At 45.5% G+C, this 17,240-nt stretch overlaps 1 non-coding gene across 1 annotated transcript; it reads right to left on the bottom strand.

Annotated features, from left to right (window-relative positions):
* Window positions 1–2,686: 2,686 nt before the first annotated feature.
* LOC128777137 (U6 spliceosomal RNA) lies at window positions 2,687–2,790 on the bottom strand. The gene has a single exon (XR_008422336.1). It is a non-coding gene; the product is annotated as a U6 spliceosomal RNA (small nuclear RNA).
* Between the last annotated feature and the right edge of the window lie 14,450 nt (window positions 2,791–17,240).

Here is a 17,240-nt window from a genome sequence, read left to right as displayed (position 1 = left end):
GCTCTGCAGCCCCACCCCCCCTCAGCTGTCACCATATTTAGTGACTAGGTTTAGGGACCCAGGAGGGGAGTGATTTGCATGAAGGATTCCTCTCTGCTCTCCAAAGTGGGGAGGAGATGAGAGAGGCTTTGTGCAGTTCTCTCACTGGTGGGCTCAGTCAGGGGCACAGCCTGGGCTCTCTCCACCTTGACCTGGACCCCTCTCCTCCTCTCCCCCCTTGTTCTCCGCTTAGGTGACTGGCTGTGGAAAGCAAGGCGAGTGATTTTGGGCTGGGGTGTGCTGGGCTCCTTCTTCCCCTCTTTTGAAGAACAAGCTGGAGGCATTCCCTCAGGACCTGCCTGTCCGTGTCTCCACTGCTCTGTTGCAGGGTCCTGGGCACAGTGTGCCCCGACACAGGAGGCCTCCCTGTCAGGGTTTCAGGGGCACAAGGTGACCCTCACCTGGACGGGAATTAGCAACAGTGTTGGAGCAAATTATGTGGGCTGCTTCCAAGAGATTTCTCTCAGCGTTACCACAACTGTGGTGCTCAGAAGAAATGGGCCCTCGGGGATCTCAGCTCGGTTCTCTGGCTCCCACTCTGGGAACAAGGCCTCTAGGACCTTCTCAGCCTGCAGCCTGAGGATGAGCCATATTGTTAGTGCTCAACATGGGGCAGAAGCATCAGTTCTGACATACTGCTGCAGGCCCATGGGGACCTGAGACAGAAAGCTGTCTCTGTCACCCCCAGGACTGCCGGTGAGAAACAGACAGGGAGGCCTTGGAGACCCTGGAGGGTCTGAGGGTCTGACTCTGAGCACAGAGGAAATTTAAAGGGTCAGTGACAGTAGTTGCCTCTCGTTTGTTTTTTCTTCCTTTCCTGTCTCCCTTTCCTGTCTCCCTTTCTTTCTTTCTTTCTTTCTTTCTTTCTTTCTTTCTTTCTTTCTTTCTTTCTTTCTTTCTTTTCTTCTCTCTCTTTCTCCCTCTATCTCTATCCCTTTCCTCTTTCCTTCCTTCCTCCCTTCCTTTCTTCCTTGGATAAAGAGCTTTATTTGGATTAAATGAGAGCTGGTGAAAGAGAAGGGCCCAAGACAGTGAGATTAGGTTCCAAAAGGGCAGGCAGAGCTTATCAACCCAATGGACTCCACCTCCCAGCAGCCTTCCAGGTAAGTAGGGTCAATAAAGGCCTGCTGGGAAATGTATTTGCCAGTAAATCACCAACGTTTGGGGCGCCTGGGTGGCTCAGTCGGTTAAGCGTCCGACTTCAGCTCAGGTCATGATCTCACGGTCCGTGAGTTCAAGCCCCGCGTTGGGCTCTGTGCTGACAGCTCAGAGCCTGGAGCCCGTTTCAGATTCTGTGCCTCCCTCTCTCTCTGACCCTCCCCCATTCATGCTCTGTCTCTCTCTGTCTCAAAAATAAATAAACGTTAAAAAAAATTTAAAAAAAAAATCACCAACGTTTGCCAACCATCACTACAATGGTAGAGTTTCTCTTTTCCATAATTAAATCTCCACAACGCCTCCCATGACACCACAAATATTACAAAAAATGTTTTAAAAAATCGCATTTGACAGATCTTATACTTGTCTTGAGTAGTTAGCTCCGAAGTCTCATCATCTGCCAAAAATAGTTCTACTAAACTCATCGGCTGAAACGTCCATCCATGTAGTGAGAAGACAGTCTTTGCTGGCCCATGGTCATTCTAATCCAATTTCCCCAGCCAGTAGGGCTGCATAGCAGAGTAAGGCTCAGATTGGGGGTGAAGGGGAAGGGACGGGGCTAATTTTCTCCAGTATAAGTTCACATCTAAAGCTTGGTGGGAGAGCAGAACCAGAAAGGCTTGAGGGAAGGGTCCAGGCCCTGTACTCGGTCTGAAGAGAAGGAGGAGGAGGAGGAGGTGGAGGAGGAATGCTTACCATGCTTGTTGTATTTGTATATCTGTAAGAACTTTCTTCATTTTCTTCCATGTCTTCTTTTCCATCTGTTTTCCATGCCAGGTGCCAAGGGATTCACAGGAGGGATGCCAGGAGCAGGTGGTGGGTAGGGAGCAGGTAGGGACCTAGGGGTTGGCCTCCCGGATGCCCTGGTTATGGTGTAGGATGGGGGTGCACTGGGGAGAAAGCTGGATTCCCCCAGGGAGCTGCTGCAGGAGATGGAGAGGGGCCTGGAGGGCAGGCAGCGTGGTCAGGTGGTGGATGGCAGGATGGGCACCTTCAGGGTACCTGACGTCAGTAGATCTGGATTTGGACCTGGCTGCTTGGCATTGGGATTCCACATGTTCAGGTGTTTCCTCCAGCCTTTACACACACCACCACCCGGGCTTGACTCACCCTGCCTCTCACCTCAAGTTCTTTTTCCTAAAAATAAAACAAATCTAGTGAGATAATTTGCATGTCACCGAGTTCACTCATTCAAGTATACAACCCAGCAGTCTGTAGTATATTTACGGAGTTGTGCAAACATCATCATGATCGAATCGACAACATTTCCATCACCTGCGGAAAAAGCGCTGACCCACTAGCAGTCACGCCATTGCCCCTCTCTGCACTCACCCCTTTGTCACCACCGGTTCCTTCCTGTCTGCAGTGACTTCCCTCTTGCGCACATTTCACAGGTGCTGAATCACAGAACAGGTGCCACTGTAAGCACTTCACTCACTGGCATTAAGAATGTGTGCATTGTGGCGGGAACATCAACACCACCATCTGTAAATATATGGATTGCTTCACTTGGTTGCTTGTCACTCTTGTGCAGCGACCATGCCGATCTATCTGTATGGTTCCAGTTTTAATGGCATCGGCTGTCAAAACAGTAATCACTTACTTTTCCTTAGTGGTTTATACAATAATTAAGGATTTCATTCTTTTTCAATTTTTATCTTCCAATATCAATTCACCCCTTCCATGATTTATGTTATATATTTGTACATACTTCTTTTTGTTCAACAATTTAGCCAGTAGTTGCTGTATTCTGTTATGAAAAATAATACTGTGTGTTATGAGACTGTTTTTCTGGTTTTGGTGTCATGCATTTTTGCTTTACCCTTGGAGAGGATGCAGGCTGTGTCTCCTTTCCCTGGTTCCTATTCCCTCGTGCCTGGTGGATGCCAAATGTTCTTGCCCCTCATTTCCCTTGACTGAGGTGTTTCCAGAGTCCCTTCCTGACTTTCTCACCCCCTGTGCCCACAGCTCTGCAACTGAGACCTCCTGTCTCCCTCTTGCTCTTCCTGGATGCATGTCCCGTGGTCAGGGCTCAGGTCTCCCCACATGCCGGCCTGTGTCTTCACATTCAAGGGACTTTCTCCTCTCATGCTGGTTCAGGCCACTAGTCGCCTTCCCTTTCTGTCTCCTACAGCTTTTTCTGGAACTCACTTTTCTTCCCACTGATGCTCCTGACTTGTAGTGTGAGCACGGGAGTGAAGCCGCCAGGGTTTCCAGTCTGAGCGCTTATTTATTTGCTGATTTTCACTTCCGGGTTGTGCGAAGTTGCCACTCGGTCCATCTCATGCTTTACGGAAGGTGTGAATTTTGTGTAGTTTCCTCTGTCTTCTTAATTGTTGGTGTGTTTTTAACAGCTGTCATGGGTATTTCCAATTTCTTTGTTGGATATTACCTGAGCACCAGAATTTTCCATATTTTTAATATAAAAAATAATAACAAAAGAATACCTCCTAAAATGGTTGATGCAGATGTAAAAAATAAATTATTTTATTTCATACTTTATCTAATATCTAACATTGACATAAAAGGAAAAGTTATCAGAGCTAAGTGCTATGACCAATACCTTCATATTTCTCTTCAACTTCTTACGAATACAAAAAGAATGTAACTAAAAACAGAAGTAAAGTGTAATAAGAAAGAATAAGGTTTTTATTTGAGAAATGATATATGTTATATAAAAGGCTCAGGGCATTTAAATTTAAAAATATTTTACTGAAAAAAACAATTCAGTAAAATCATCAGAAGTATGTAAAATAAAACATATTATTTTAATAAAATTTTAAATAAGAGTTTTACTTTTTTAAATCCCTCATTTTTTTTTTACTCATGTCTTTAATTATTTAAGCAATTACTGTTCACATTTGGACTTCTTTTAAGTTAATTCTTCTGTTCTCTTTTTTATGTGTACCATTTTTTTCTATATTCATTTAGTTTTTCGTAAGTTAAAAATATGAAAATAGTCCTAATAAGATTACCAAAAAAAGTTAAAGTGCTGAATAAACATGTTGAGATGTGTGCAATTTGTATTTTAAAGGAAATTGTAAAATTCCCTGAAGTATATGAAAGCACATTTGAAAAAACTGGCGAATGTTTACTTTTGTCTTCAATAAGAAAACTAACTATAAACATGTTAACCTTTTTAGCTGGTGATCTCATTTCTATCTTCTATGTTTTACTTTGGAGTCTGGATAGAAGATACTTTCTAACTTCAAGGAAGTTGAGGGCAATCTGACTATGTATTGAAGACAGGGCAAGACATACCAATGAGTTATGGAGAGAATGTGGCAAGTGAAGGGTCATGGGGCGTCTGAACTAGGGACACCCCGGAGGGAGTTTCATAAATCCATAGTGGGAGCCATCAGCATGGCGTGTGCACCTGCAGCCACAGTCAGCTGGCAGATTTAGGGGGAGAAGAAGCATCCTGGTGGATTCCATGGGCGTGGGGAGGGGGCTAGTGAGGTGAGGAGACTAATCCTTGGTGGGTGATGAGGGATGGAGTACGGGGATAATGGTGACCCATGACTTGATGTAAGTGAGGAGGGACAAGGGGTATAAGGAAGTGAAGAAATCAGCAGGGAAAGGGAAAGAGAAAATGCAGTTTCTTTCCTATTCCAAAAACCCTCCCACTCACCTTCACCCTGGACAGGAGGGGGTGCTATCTCTCCCCCCCGCCTCCTGCCTGGTCACCTTGACACCTTGGTTGTCATAATTGTCACAAAAAATTGGTTGTGATAAAAGTTGATCTATTAAAAACTAGATGACAGCAGGGCTCCCTCAGCCTCTCAGGAGGTGTGATTCTCTTCCAGAGACTTCCTGCAAACTTCAGAATATAGAATCATTTTTCTTATGCCCCAGAATCTGTTTCCCAAGAACTATCTGGACAGTAGATCCTCCAGAGAAACATTCTCCTCTTGTCACTTATGTTCTAGGCTTTAGCCTTTTCCACTGAAAGTCATCACGGTGGACACCTGGGGACACAGGGGACTGTGGGATGGCTGTGGTGTGGGGGCAGGAGGGCTCTCCTGGAACAAGGCCAATGACCAAGCATCCCAGGATGAGTCTCTGTCCCCGTGGGCAGCACAGTCCCCAACCATCTCTGGGCTCCAATCTGCAGCTGATACTGTTTGGTACATTGATTCTGGGAAAGCAGTCTCAGTGCTGCTCTCACAAGGCCAAGGCCCGTAAGAATGTGACATATAATCTCCCTCTGCTCTCAGGGCTGGGCTGTCACTCCCTTAGTGACACCCTCAGGCAGGGAAGGGGAACCTTTACAGAGAACTTTTTTATTCCAACCCAGAGCTACAAGGCTTGTGACCTCAGGGACACAGTCCCCCTTATCTCCAACTCTCTACCACTCATATGTGAGTTCTTTGATGGGAACTTCCGGGTCCAGGTGACCTTGGTAATATCATCTTGTGCAAAGTGTCTGGTAATGTTTTTGACTTATTTTCTATTCGGGTTGTTTGTTTTCCTGTACCTTGTTTGTTTGAAAAGTTCATTGTATGGTTCCTTCCTTCCTTCCTTCCTTCCTTCTTTCCTTCCTTCCTTCCTTCCTTCCTCCCTCCCTCCCTCCCTCCCTCCCATCTATCCTTCCTCATTTCTTTCCTCCCTTCCTTCCTTCCTTCCTTTTTTCCTTCCTTCCTTCCTTTTTTCCTTCCTTCCTTCCTTCCTTCATTCCTTCCTTCCTTCCTCCCTCCCTCCCTTCTTCCCTACTTCCTTCCATCCTTTTTTCTTTCTTTCCTTTCTCATACACATTTATTTGTGCATTTATTTTGTACTGCTCAACTGTACAGAAGTTTGACAATTGATCTGAAATAAATTCTGTTTCTGGTTTATTGGTTTTCACGATTAGATTTTATTTTTGTCATTACTCTGGAGAAATGGTACACATCTTCTCTTATAGTATAGACACTGAGTATCAGATTTTCCAGTCAGTCAGCTCATACTACATATGAGTCATGGGCCGGGTGCTCTCCATCTGCTACAATGCTCCTGAACCCTCTGTGATCTTCTCTCATAGTCATTGCCTTTGAAGTTGGCCAAATATGCCAGTGCTTCTAATAACTTGGGGAAAAGGAAAGAAACTTTGCTCTGGAGCGACTACCAGCATTGGTAGAAAAAGTCCTTGTGAAGATTCCATCTGGAGGCCTGAGGAACACATGCCCTGAGCCCACACATGCCGGAAACCAGCTGCCAAACGGGAGATTTTGTTCAGATACAAGGGATTCAGGACAGAACCAAGGCGTTCAGGTCTCATTCTTCCTGTCTACTTGTCACCTCTACAGATATTCCACATAATCTGGCAGTGAGTTGGCTTCTGGCAGGTGCCTTGGGTGATTAACAATCTAGGATTATCTAAAAACAGACATTAAGCATGTAATGACCCAGACTGACTTATAAGTTCACCCATCATTACAGCTGGCATGGGTTTCCCTTACAGATTCTTTTACATGTTACTGTTGTGCCAAATGTGTTGCAGCTGTTGTTTTGTGAGGGTCTCCTGATAGGTTCCCTCAATCCCAGGGGACAGGCCCTGGCCTCTAACATCGGTCTGTACATGAAAATACAATACTGGTGGGGAAAGTATTTTCTGCCCTTGCACCCTACTCTGGGTTTTAATGTACTTATTGGTATTTTCTTGGCAATTCGTAGTTTTCTTCTGATGCAGTGATGTATCTATTACCTTTAAGCCTATTTTAAAATTGCTCTGCACATTAGGACTGATATAAAAAGAACACTGTATATAAATAAAGTGTATCAATGGACCCTTGCCTTTATTACAGATTCTTCTTCCACTGCTGGATAAGGACCCCCATGGCCTGTTATCTCCAACAATCTGGGCCCCGATTCACTGTACTGGGAAATACCCTGCTTGCTTTTTTTCATTTCCTTAGACTCCCTGTTCCTCCTCACTTACTTTAAAATCACGGATCATCCTTATCATCATAATGTATTCTTTGTAACCACCGACATTAGTCTTGCCTGCCTCGCTAACAGCCCCCACAGAACCCACTATGCCACTTCCTCCCCAGCTGCCTGTGGCTGCAGGTGCACGTGGCCGTGCTGACTGTTCTCACTCTGAATTTATGAGACTCCCTCTAGGGAGACCCTAGCTCAGCCACTCTGTGATCCTCCATTTCTCCCATCCCTCTCTGTAATCCACTGTTACGTCTTTCCCCGTCCACAGTACATAGTCAGACTTTTCTCAATTTCCTTGAAGTTAGAATGTATCTCCCATCCAGACCCCAAATTGGAAACAGAAGCTAGAAGATAGTTGCAGGAGCTCACCTGTGAACTGGTACAATGCTTATATTTTGTTTTCTTCTTAAAGACAACAACAATATGTTCACCACTTTTTTCAAACGTGCCTTCACATTCTTCAGGGAGTTTTACAATTCCCTGTAATATACAGATTGCACACATGTCAGGATATTTGCTCTTATTGTAATAGCGCTCCCACTGGTCTTTTTTTAAGATTTAAAAACAATTTTTTACATTTATTTTCAGAGGCGGGGGAGGGGCAGAGAGAGGGAGAGAGAATCCGAAGCAGGCTCCACCCTGTCAGAACAGAGCCCAATGTGAAAACCATGAGATCACAAACCATGAGATCATGACCCGAGCCGAAATAAAGAGCCAGACGCTTAACCGAGCCACCCATGCGCTCCAGCACTCCCACTATTCTTAAAATAAAACTTGCTTCAAGCTTATGCATTCTTCATTTGCTGACCAAAGTTTTTTGGCCTATAGCAGAACTATCCTACTTTCCTTCAGATTTGCAGACCACTGGCCTGAGGAGTGAAGGACCAAACGCTCCCAGAGGATAAGTCAAACAGCAGATGTCAGTAAGTGTATGCAGAGTCATGTCTTCATATGGTTTATGGTCTGGGCACCTGCTTCTCCTGCACAGAGCCCCTACCATTTTGACACCTTCCCGTGGTGAACCCTCTGGCTTCACCTGGACAAGAAAGATGGGTTTTGAGACATCTGTCCATAGTCTTCCCAGGTTGCCGGCTTCCTTTCTCACCATCACTCGTCTCTCCAGCACTGATTTTTCAGTGACTATAGCAGAACCCGACTTTGGAACTGGTTCTTTGTCCAGTAACATTAGCACTTTTATTTTGTTCGTAATAACATTAAAATCATTTTCATTATTATTTTTTTGAGAGAGAGGAATGGAGAGAGAGAGAGCGACTGCAGGGGAGGGGCAGAGGGAGAAGGAGAGGGAGCATCTCAAGCAGGCTCCATGCCTGGCAACAGGCTGACCTGGGGCTCGATCTCACGACCGTGATCCTAACCTAAGATGAAATAAGCAGTCAGTCACTTAACAGATGAGTGACCCAGGCATCCCTTCATTATTTTTTTAAAAGTGTTAATGTTTATTGGGGCGCCTGGGTGGCTCAGTCGGTTGAGCGTCCGACCTCGGCTCAGGTCATGATCTCATGTTCTGTGAGTTCGAGCCCCTTGTCGGGCTCTGTGCTGACAGCTCAGAGCCTGGAGATTGCTTTGGATTCTGTGTCTCCCTCTCTCTCTGCCCCTCCCCTGCTCATTCTCTCTCTCTCTCTCTCTCTCTCTCTCTCTCTCTCTCAAAAACAAATAAACATTAAAAAAAATTTTAAAAAGGTTTTAATGTTTATTTTTGAGAGAGAGAGACAAACAGATACAGACACAGAGAGACAGAGTGCAAGTGGGGGAGGGGCATAGAGAGGTAGAGAGGTGCTGAGCTGTCAGCACAGAGCCCAAGGCAGGGTTCAAACTTGGGAATGATGAGATCATGACCTGAGCCAAAGTCGAATGTTTAATAACTGACTGAGCCACCTAGGAGCCCCATCCCTTCATTATTTTTAACTTATGAAAAAGTATCATTATTTAAAGATTATTGAAATAATTAATAGAAACTTTAATTTATATTTCTGATGACTTCACTGAATTTTCTTATCAGTGCAATATTTTTAATCTAAATACCTTGAGCTTTCTATAAGCAGAAAGTTTGGAGGTCCCTAGAACAAAACCAAAACAAAAGAAATATAAACACAGAAAAAGAGGAGACAGCTTTCCTGACCCAAAAGCAATAATTTCAGCCCCCAGCTGTTTTCTGGAATCCATACCCTGCAGGCTCTACTTGCCCAGTACACATCTTGCAGAACCTTCTAGGAAGCATTGGAACAAATAAATACAACAACCTGGTCATAGAAGATTTTAAGGAAACAAAGGGAATGCGAAAACTAAGTCTCTACGAGGTCAGGAAACAGTCTGACCACATCAGAGACAAAAACTCAGTGGTGTAACACCCAGTGTTGTTTCAAAAGTAAAGCTGACCTAAAGCACATTCTTGAGTTGTTTTTGCAGGGTTCAAACCGCACCCCAAAGGGTTAATGAGGTTAGAACTGTCCCCAGCAGGACCTGCACTGACACCCCTTCTTTTTTCAGAGGAAAGTCAACCTTCTGTTTCAGAGGCAAACAGCAGGACGGGCTTGGCAGCCTAGACCAGTTACATCCTCCACCAACTCCACCTGCTCAGATGGACCCCGGCGTGTCCTCCAGGGACCTCCGCCTCAGGATGATGTTCAATCTCCGCTCTCGGAGGAGCACAAGCTTCAGCTAACACCTCACAGGATACACACACAGGCCCGTGCTCTCAGGACCCCTGCACAACCTGGTGCCACCTTACGTGGGATGACAAAACTCCCTCTTCTGGGTCTCCATCCTAACCCTGAATCAAAGGAACCCACTCCCCTCCACTCAGGGAGTCACAGCTTTGGAAGTTACTCCCCTGATCTCCTTATTGGCTGCAGATCAAGATTCCTTTGTGTGACGTCTAGTGCAGCCTCTCCCCCTGTGACTCACCAAGGAGTGAACTCATGGTGGTTCTGTGACACTTGGACCTGATACATTTCATCCCTTAACAAGAAAACCTGGCTTATTCTCCCTACTCTACCTGTGGTTTTAGTCACATTTATTGAATGTATTAATAAGAAATTGCCAATACATATAAACTAAATATATTTGATCGTTTTTACTCCTTATATCAATGTTAGAATCCAGTAAAAAATAAAAACAGTAATTAACTTAAGAAGTATTCTTTAAAGGAGGTTCCCTTTTGATATGATTTTTTCACATTTAAACAAAATTTTCATGAGAATTTCCGGATAGCTGAGGTGAAATATCCATGACAGCTCTTAAAAACACCTGCATAATTAAGAAGGCAGAAGAAACTACACAGACTCACACTCTTTTAACACATGAGACAGACCGTGCATCATCTTCACACAACATGGAAGTGAAATAAATGAGGAAGTAAATGCAAATGCAAAAGTAAATGCAGGGACCCTGGTGGCCTTGCTCGCACGCTCACACCACAAGTCATGAGCTTTAGTGGAAAGAGAAGTCAGTTCCAGAAACATCTGTGAAGAGAGAAGGAGAAAGTTAGCGGCGGCCTGAACCACCCTCAGAAGAGAAAGTCCCCTGAGTGTGAAGACACAGGACAGAGTGCGGGGAGACCTGACCCTGACCACAGGATGGGCATTCAGGGCGAGCAGGAGGGAGATAGGAGGTCTCAGATGCACTGTTGTGAGCAGATGGGCAAGAAAGTTGGGAGAGCAGCTCTGGAAACACCTCAGTGATGGGAAAAGAGGGGGAAGGAGACAGTAAGCACCTGCCAGCCACGAGGGATAAGAAAGAAGAGAAAAGAGAAATAGCCCACCTCCCTACCACAAGGAAAGCAAAAATGTATGATACAAAAACTAGAAAAATTGTCTAATAATCACATAATAATTTTCATAACAGAATGGAAGAGTCACTGGCTAAAGTTTTGAACAAAAATGGAATCTTCAAAAGTATACACAGTTTAAAAATGACAAGGGGATAACAGATATTGGAAAATAAAAATTAAAAAAATGAAATCTGTAATTACTTCATAGAGCGCTAAAGAAAAATACATTATGTTTATTTAGACAGCCTCTTATTAAAATGGGAATCTTCCAGATCAGTTAGCACGGCATCCATACAAGGGTGGTTTGCAAATAAGTGAAGAGGGGTCCATGCCATGGAGGATAGGCACCAGGTTCTGCTTCTGAGCACACAAGTGAGACACCTGCACAAACCTCTTGCTCCCCTCCTGGGACAGCAGAGTGGAACACTTCATGCAAGTCATTCCATCCCCTGGGGTGCCGGAACTGAATTTGGGGAAAGCTGGATGTGAGTTGGGGCTGGGAGGCCTCTCCTGGGCTGCAGTGAGCACAGAGCAGAGGGCACAACGTAGGGCCCCAGGCCTGGGTTTCGAGCTTAGATCCCCACAGACTATCAGGGAGAATGTGACCTGAGCACAAGGGCAGAGGGCACATACGCCCCTCCACAGCATCTATGTGGGAGGCCTGAGGGGAAAGCCAATCTCTCTCTCAACTCAAGACATTTCCCACTCTTGCAGTTCATTCCCTATAACCCTGTGCCCTGACCTTCCTTGTGTGTGTGTATGTATGATTTAAGTATATATATATGTGTGTGTGTGTGTGTGTGTGTGTGTGTGTGTGTGGTCATACATATGAAACACAAATTACTTACATGAAATATTAGATATGGATATACATAGATACACACTTCTAGCCAACCACTCTCACTTAACATAGAACTGTATGTCCTATTCCTACAAATGCTTACTGTTTCTCTCTGAACTTCACATAAAACATCTGATCACTGTCTTTCATAGTGAGTTAGATGAAAACCCAACAGATGTCCATGACCTCACAATTCTGTTTGTTCCTTATAGCACAGTATGTGGAGCTTGTTGATACTTAGCTGGTGCTCAGTCAATATTTTTAAATTAAAAAATAAATCAGTGAATAAAAAAAGAAAAAATATACACATATCACTTTCTTTAACTTATGGCTAAAACATATATCTCCATTTTATTTTGGACCATCATTATCCACCCAGATTCTTACCCCCAGGCATGGGTGTCATCTTAGACACATCCTTATACCTCACTCATAACCTCCAGGTAATTCCTAAATCCAGTGCTTTTCACAGCAAAAGTAACTTTAAAATGTCCATGCTACCCAAATCAATCTATAGATTAAATACAATTTCTATGAAAAGTCCAATGACATTTTTTCACAGAAATAGAAAAAAGTCCCGAAGTTTGTATCGAGTCAGAAAAGCCTCCAGGGGCCAAAGCAATCTTGAGAACGAACTGTTGCAGGGTGTATGGCCAGAGTCACAAAAGATGAGTCCGCAAACGAAGTGCCGTTAAGTGAAGGTCCTCATACTCGAGTCGGGATGAGGCCCCAACTCTAGAATGAAGCTTCTTTTTATTAGGATAATTGCTAAAGACTATGTACATAAAGTCAGCTAAGCAAGTGTGTTACTCAACCTAACGGTCTAGCTTTTCAAGGTTGAATTTCCAGTTAACTGGTTTCTGTATCACTAGGAAGGGTCAGATGTGAAGGAGGATCCACCTTGGACACGTTCAGCTATGTAAACATGTCCTAAAGCCTTGCACCTTCTCCAGCCCTTCCCTTTTGAAGTCTTTTCCTCGGAGGCTTCTCTCCTGCATCTCCCACAAAGAACAAAGCTGGAGTCATCATACTTTCTGCTTTCAAATTTTGTAGTCATGAAACCAGTGTGGTACTGGTGTAGAATGAGACACATAGATAGATGCCACAGGAAAAAAAGAGACCAGAAATAAATGCAAGTTCCCCTTGACCACCAGGGAGGATGTAGGCTGAAAACAAGGACTTTGCACGGTCTCTGGAAGAGAGCTAACGTGGATTTTGAAGGGGATTCAGCCAGGAATGTGCGTGAATCATACCGCAGATGCCCCAAATGAGATCCTCAGGTTCTCACTGGTGTTTCCTGACACATTTTGGGAGAGACAGCTGGAAATGCCGGACCCCGTGCAATGGGACACATTGATACTCATGCCATGGTGGGCAGCGTGCATCCACATGGTCAATCTGGGGTAAGAAACGCAGCCCAAAGGACGCTTTCAGCTGGGTCAGGGCACACCTGCCAAGAGCCGCTGCAGGAGCTGCCCTCTTTTCTCTGCTGCTTCCTACGTTGGCACGGGGTCCTGAGCCCTGGTTCCGCTGCCATTCCAGGTTACCCATTCCCCTGCTGGAGCACTGTTACTTTGGGGAATGATGAAAAGGTCCTAGAAATGGATAGTTGTGACGGTTACATAACACTGCACATACACTTAGCGTCTCTGAGAATGATTAAACTAGTAAATTTACCGTTGAAAGGGCGAGCCTACGCCGGCCGACTCCATCTTGTTCTGTGTTCTCCACCTTGAGTGACTATGTCCCCGACATGACCCCTTTTCCGGGAAATTCACAGAAACCTCAGACTGCGCCTCCTCCCCTTGAGTAACCTCCCGCTCACCCGTTCAAACTTTCTGATCAAAACACGCCCAGCGACCTGCATAACAGGACTCTGACCCTTCCCCAACCAATCGGCTGAGGCCACGACCCTTCCCCAGCCAATCGGCTGAGGCCACAGCCATTACCTCACCAACTGCCCCTAGACCCCTATAAAACCTTTGTGCTTTTGAAACTCGCTCTCTCTCCCTGGTATCTCACCGCTGCGTCGTTGCAGGTAGGGGATTGAGCTCGAGCTAGCTCGAATAAAGGTTCTTTTGCTTTTGCATCGGACTCGGCTCCCTAGTGGTCTTTGGGGATCATGAATTCTGGGCATAACACCGTTATGTGTATTTTCGTAATTATTAACTAAAAGTTGAAAATCAAAATTATATTTAAGAAGCTATAGTCAAACAAATACCCTTGCCACCCTTATATGTGCTCCCCTATTGTAACTCACCCCAGCACTAACAAGTTACAGCAATTAAAAAATTTGTTTTCTTGCTGCAGATTCCACACGTAAAGGAGATGGCACAGTATTTATCTTTCTCCGCTGGGCTTATTTCACGTAGGGCAATGTCCTGCAGATTCGTCCAAGCTGTCACTAATGACAGGACTTCCTCCTGGAAAGACCCATGGGGTTGACTTCCTTTGTGCACACATGGGGGAGATCCTGCTCCTGGTACCCCACCGCCTTCCTACTACTGGGATCACTGATGAGGAGAGGAGAATAGGACACAGTCAGTGCCTTGGGGGCTCAGGGCGCCAGCCACAGGGGTGCCCATTGGGCCCTGGTGGTGGCAGCTGTGGGAAACTCACATCTGAGGGGTCTACTTCACCCACCTTCCCGAGAGCAGGCTCAGCATTTTGGAGCAATGGTGGCACTTCCTCTTCACCCTCATAAGCCCCACTGGGAGGTTTGCTAACCTGACACCAAAGTTCCTCCCAGGGCTAATCGCCATCTCCTGACTTCACACCTGAAGGGCAGGTACCCAGCCAGTGCGCCAGGCCAGCGGAAACACACAGAGACTCAGTCAGCCCTGAGCACAGGAGCCTGGAGGGAAGGGAGGGCCTCGGCTCTGACCCCTGGAGATACAGAGTACATATTGTGGAGGACTGTCCACCAGCCAGGATGGTGCCTCTGCACTCTGAAAACTAATTTGATGTGCCTTTGTGAAGAGAACAAAAGCCAGCTCAATAGGCTCTGATATTTACACGTGGCTGACCAGACAAAGTGTCTGTGTTATCATCGTTATTTTGTTGCCTTTTCTGTTTTTAATTTCCCTGAGAGTTCTGATACATTGCATAAGAAACTGGGAAGAAGTCATTCAGATCCAGAAGCCACTGACAGGTACAGTCAGTGTGTATGCAAGTTATTTCAAACTTCAGGAGAGTCAGAATGCAAGGGTCTGACAATTAATGAAATGGGTATAGGACATTGGGCAGGTGTCATTATGGCTGGTGGTCACAGCGGAGGGTCCAGCTCCTCCCAGGCAAAGGCTGCCATAAATGCTCGTGCAATACAGGGTCCTTAGGAAGGTTTAGCCTGCACCCCAAGATATCTCAGGAGAACATGGTGTGTGCCTGAGACCCCTGTGGCTGGATAGTATGGAGAAAGGGAGGGAGAGGAGAGGTCATCCGGGGTGCTCTGGGCCCCATGGAGGGAAGAACTCTTTTAACAAATGTGAATTTATCCATTCTTCTTAAGCTGGTAGATACAGGGGCTGAGACCCAAAGCCGCTACTCCTCAGCTCCTTCCCTCGCCTTCCTGTCCCCAGGCCTAGAGGTCTATCAGTGACAGCCAAGGCCAGTCCAGGGGTCCTGGGTCACAGAAGCATGGACTGCATGGTGGTCTTGGGAAAGGAGGGGATGAGGTCACTGGAGAGGGAGCTGCAGGTCAGGAATATGACCTCAGGGAAAAGGATCTGGAAGGATAGACAAAATCTGAGCGAACCATTGATTAGAGAAGTCTTCCTCCTTCCTGCTTTCCTTCCTTCTCCTGTGAGAACTGGGCATGGACATCCTCTTGTGTATTTCCTTATTTTTAATGAGAATTTCATTCTCCACAGGGATCACTGCTGGGATCCCTACTATTCCCTCCATTTGTCTCAGACCTTTAATCCCAGCTGTGCCTCTGGTCAATGCCACTCATTAGAGATTTAGCTCCACAGCAAATCCTAGGACAGAACTTGGGACAAGGAGACCTGGAAGATGTCACTGGGGGTCAGCTGGACAAAGATGACAACAGAGGAAACAGGGAAGGGGGAATGACACATGTCCCCGGGTGGGACACAGGGAGGTGACAGAGTGGACCCTCAGCTATGGGAGATGGAAGGATGTTCCAGAGGGTCTTGTGGAAGGAGGCTGATGCCCAGAGAGACAGAGATGCCCTGACTGACACAGGTGAGGTCAGGTGGGAGGGCAGGTGAGGGGTCTGCTGTCCCCGCGTCACATGGCAACCATGATTTAGATAGGTGTGGAAACATCACAGACGACCAGGGCTGAAGGATGCCTTTCCTCCCCCATAGGAAGGATGGGGGTGTTACTGTAACTCCTTGACTGAGGGCTTAGTCTGCACCATTCATTCGTTCATTCATTCATTCAATTCATTCATTCATTCTTTCATTCAACCCACATTAAAGTAATTTCCGCAAGTGTAAGATCAGTGCTCATCACACTGTGAAATAAAATATGATTTTTATTCATTTCAGAGTTGTGGTACACTGTCTGTTTCATATGATGTGCATGGTTGCTGTTTGCCTTTCTCCTTCTCTGTATTTGACAGCCCAACTTATATTACCCAAAGGTTCCTACCCAATCGATTTGTGTCTATTTATCAAAGGAATCCTTGATACACTGGGAAAAAAAGGATACAATTGTATATGCACCAAATGTAAAATATAAGGAGGATCTAAAACTTAAGACAAAAGGAAGAATCAAAAAGAGTAATCGACACATCTGAAAAATACAATGTCAGCTTCCATAAGTCACCATGAAATATAGAAATAATTGACGAATATCATATTGCTTAGAAATAGCAACTGAAATCGTAGCAGTTTGAAAACTAATGAATTTATTCTTTATTTATCATAATAAACTGGGGAGTCACACTAATCAGCCGGGATCCCTGACCTTGAAGGGAGCCCTGAGCCAACCCAAGAAACTCTCAGATATTCTTAAGGCACCCCAAGTCAGAAAATCCTTCCCTGCTGGGAAGGCCTGTGTTTCAGGAAGGATTGGAAAACTGGATGTGGGAGAAGAACCCAGGTCCCTGGAGTCCCTCACGAAGTTGGAAGGGATAGAAAGATCCAGCTAACCCCTAGTGGCTTTTAGCATGAGTCAGAATTACAAACAAATGCAACAACACATCAGTAATTAAGGGTTTTTAAGGGAACAAAGGGAATACAAAGGTTAACAATCTCCACCAGGCCAGGAAAGTGCTTCACCACATCAGAGACAACACAGCAGAGGGCAAACTCCCAGCGCTGTGTCAGAGAAAGCAAGGCCCTGCATTCCTTTCCCCAGGTCAGGAGCCCAAACCTCCTCCAGTTTATACTGGCTCTGGGAGCAGACCCCTGGCCCCTTCCCCTTGCGGACGGTTACTTCTGCTTCGTTATAATGTCAGTCTCCACACGAGGAGGAGCGCAAGCTGCACGGACATAACCTAGGATGCAGGTAGGGTCCTGTTTTCTA

The sequence above is a fragment of the Panthera pardus genome, unplaced genomic scaffold, assembly GCF_024362965.1.
Source record: "Panthera pardus isolate Hobbes unplaced genomic scaffold, ASM2436296v1 HiC_scaffold_15, whole genome shotgun sequence".
Taxonomy (NCBI): Eukaryota; Metazoa; Chordata; class Mammalia; order Carnivora; family Felidae; genus Panthera; species Panthera pardus.
This window is presented reverse-complemented; position numbering and strand designations above follow the sequence as displayed.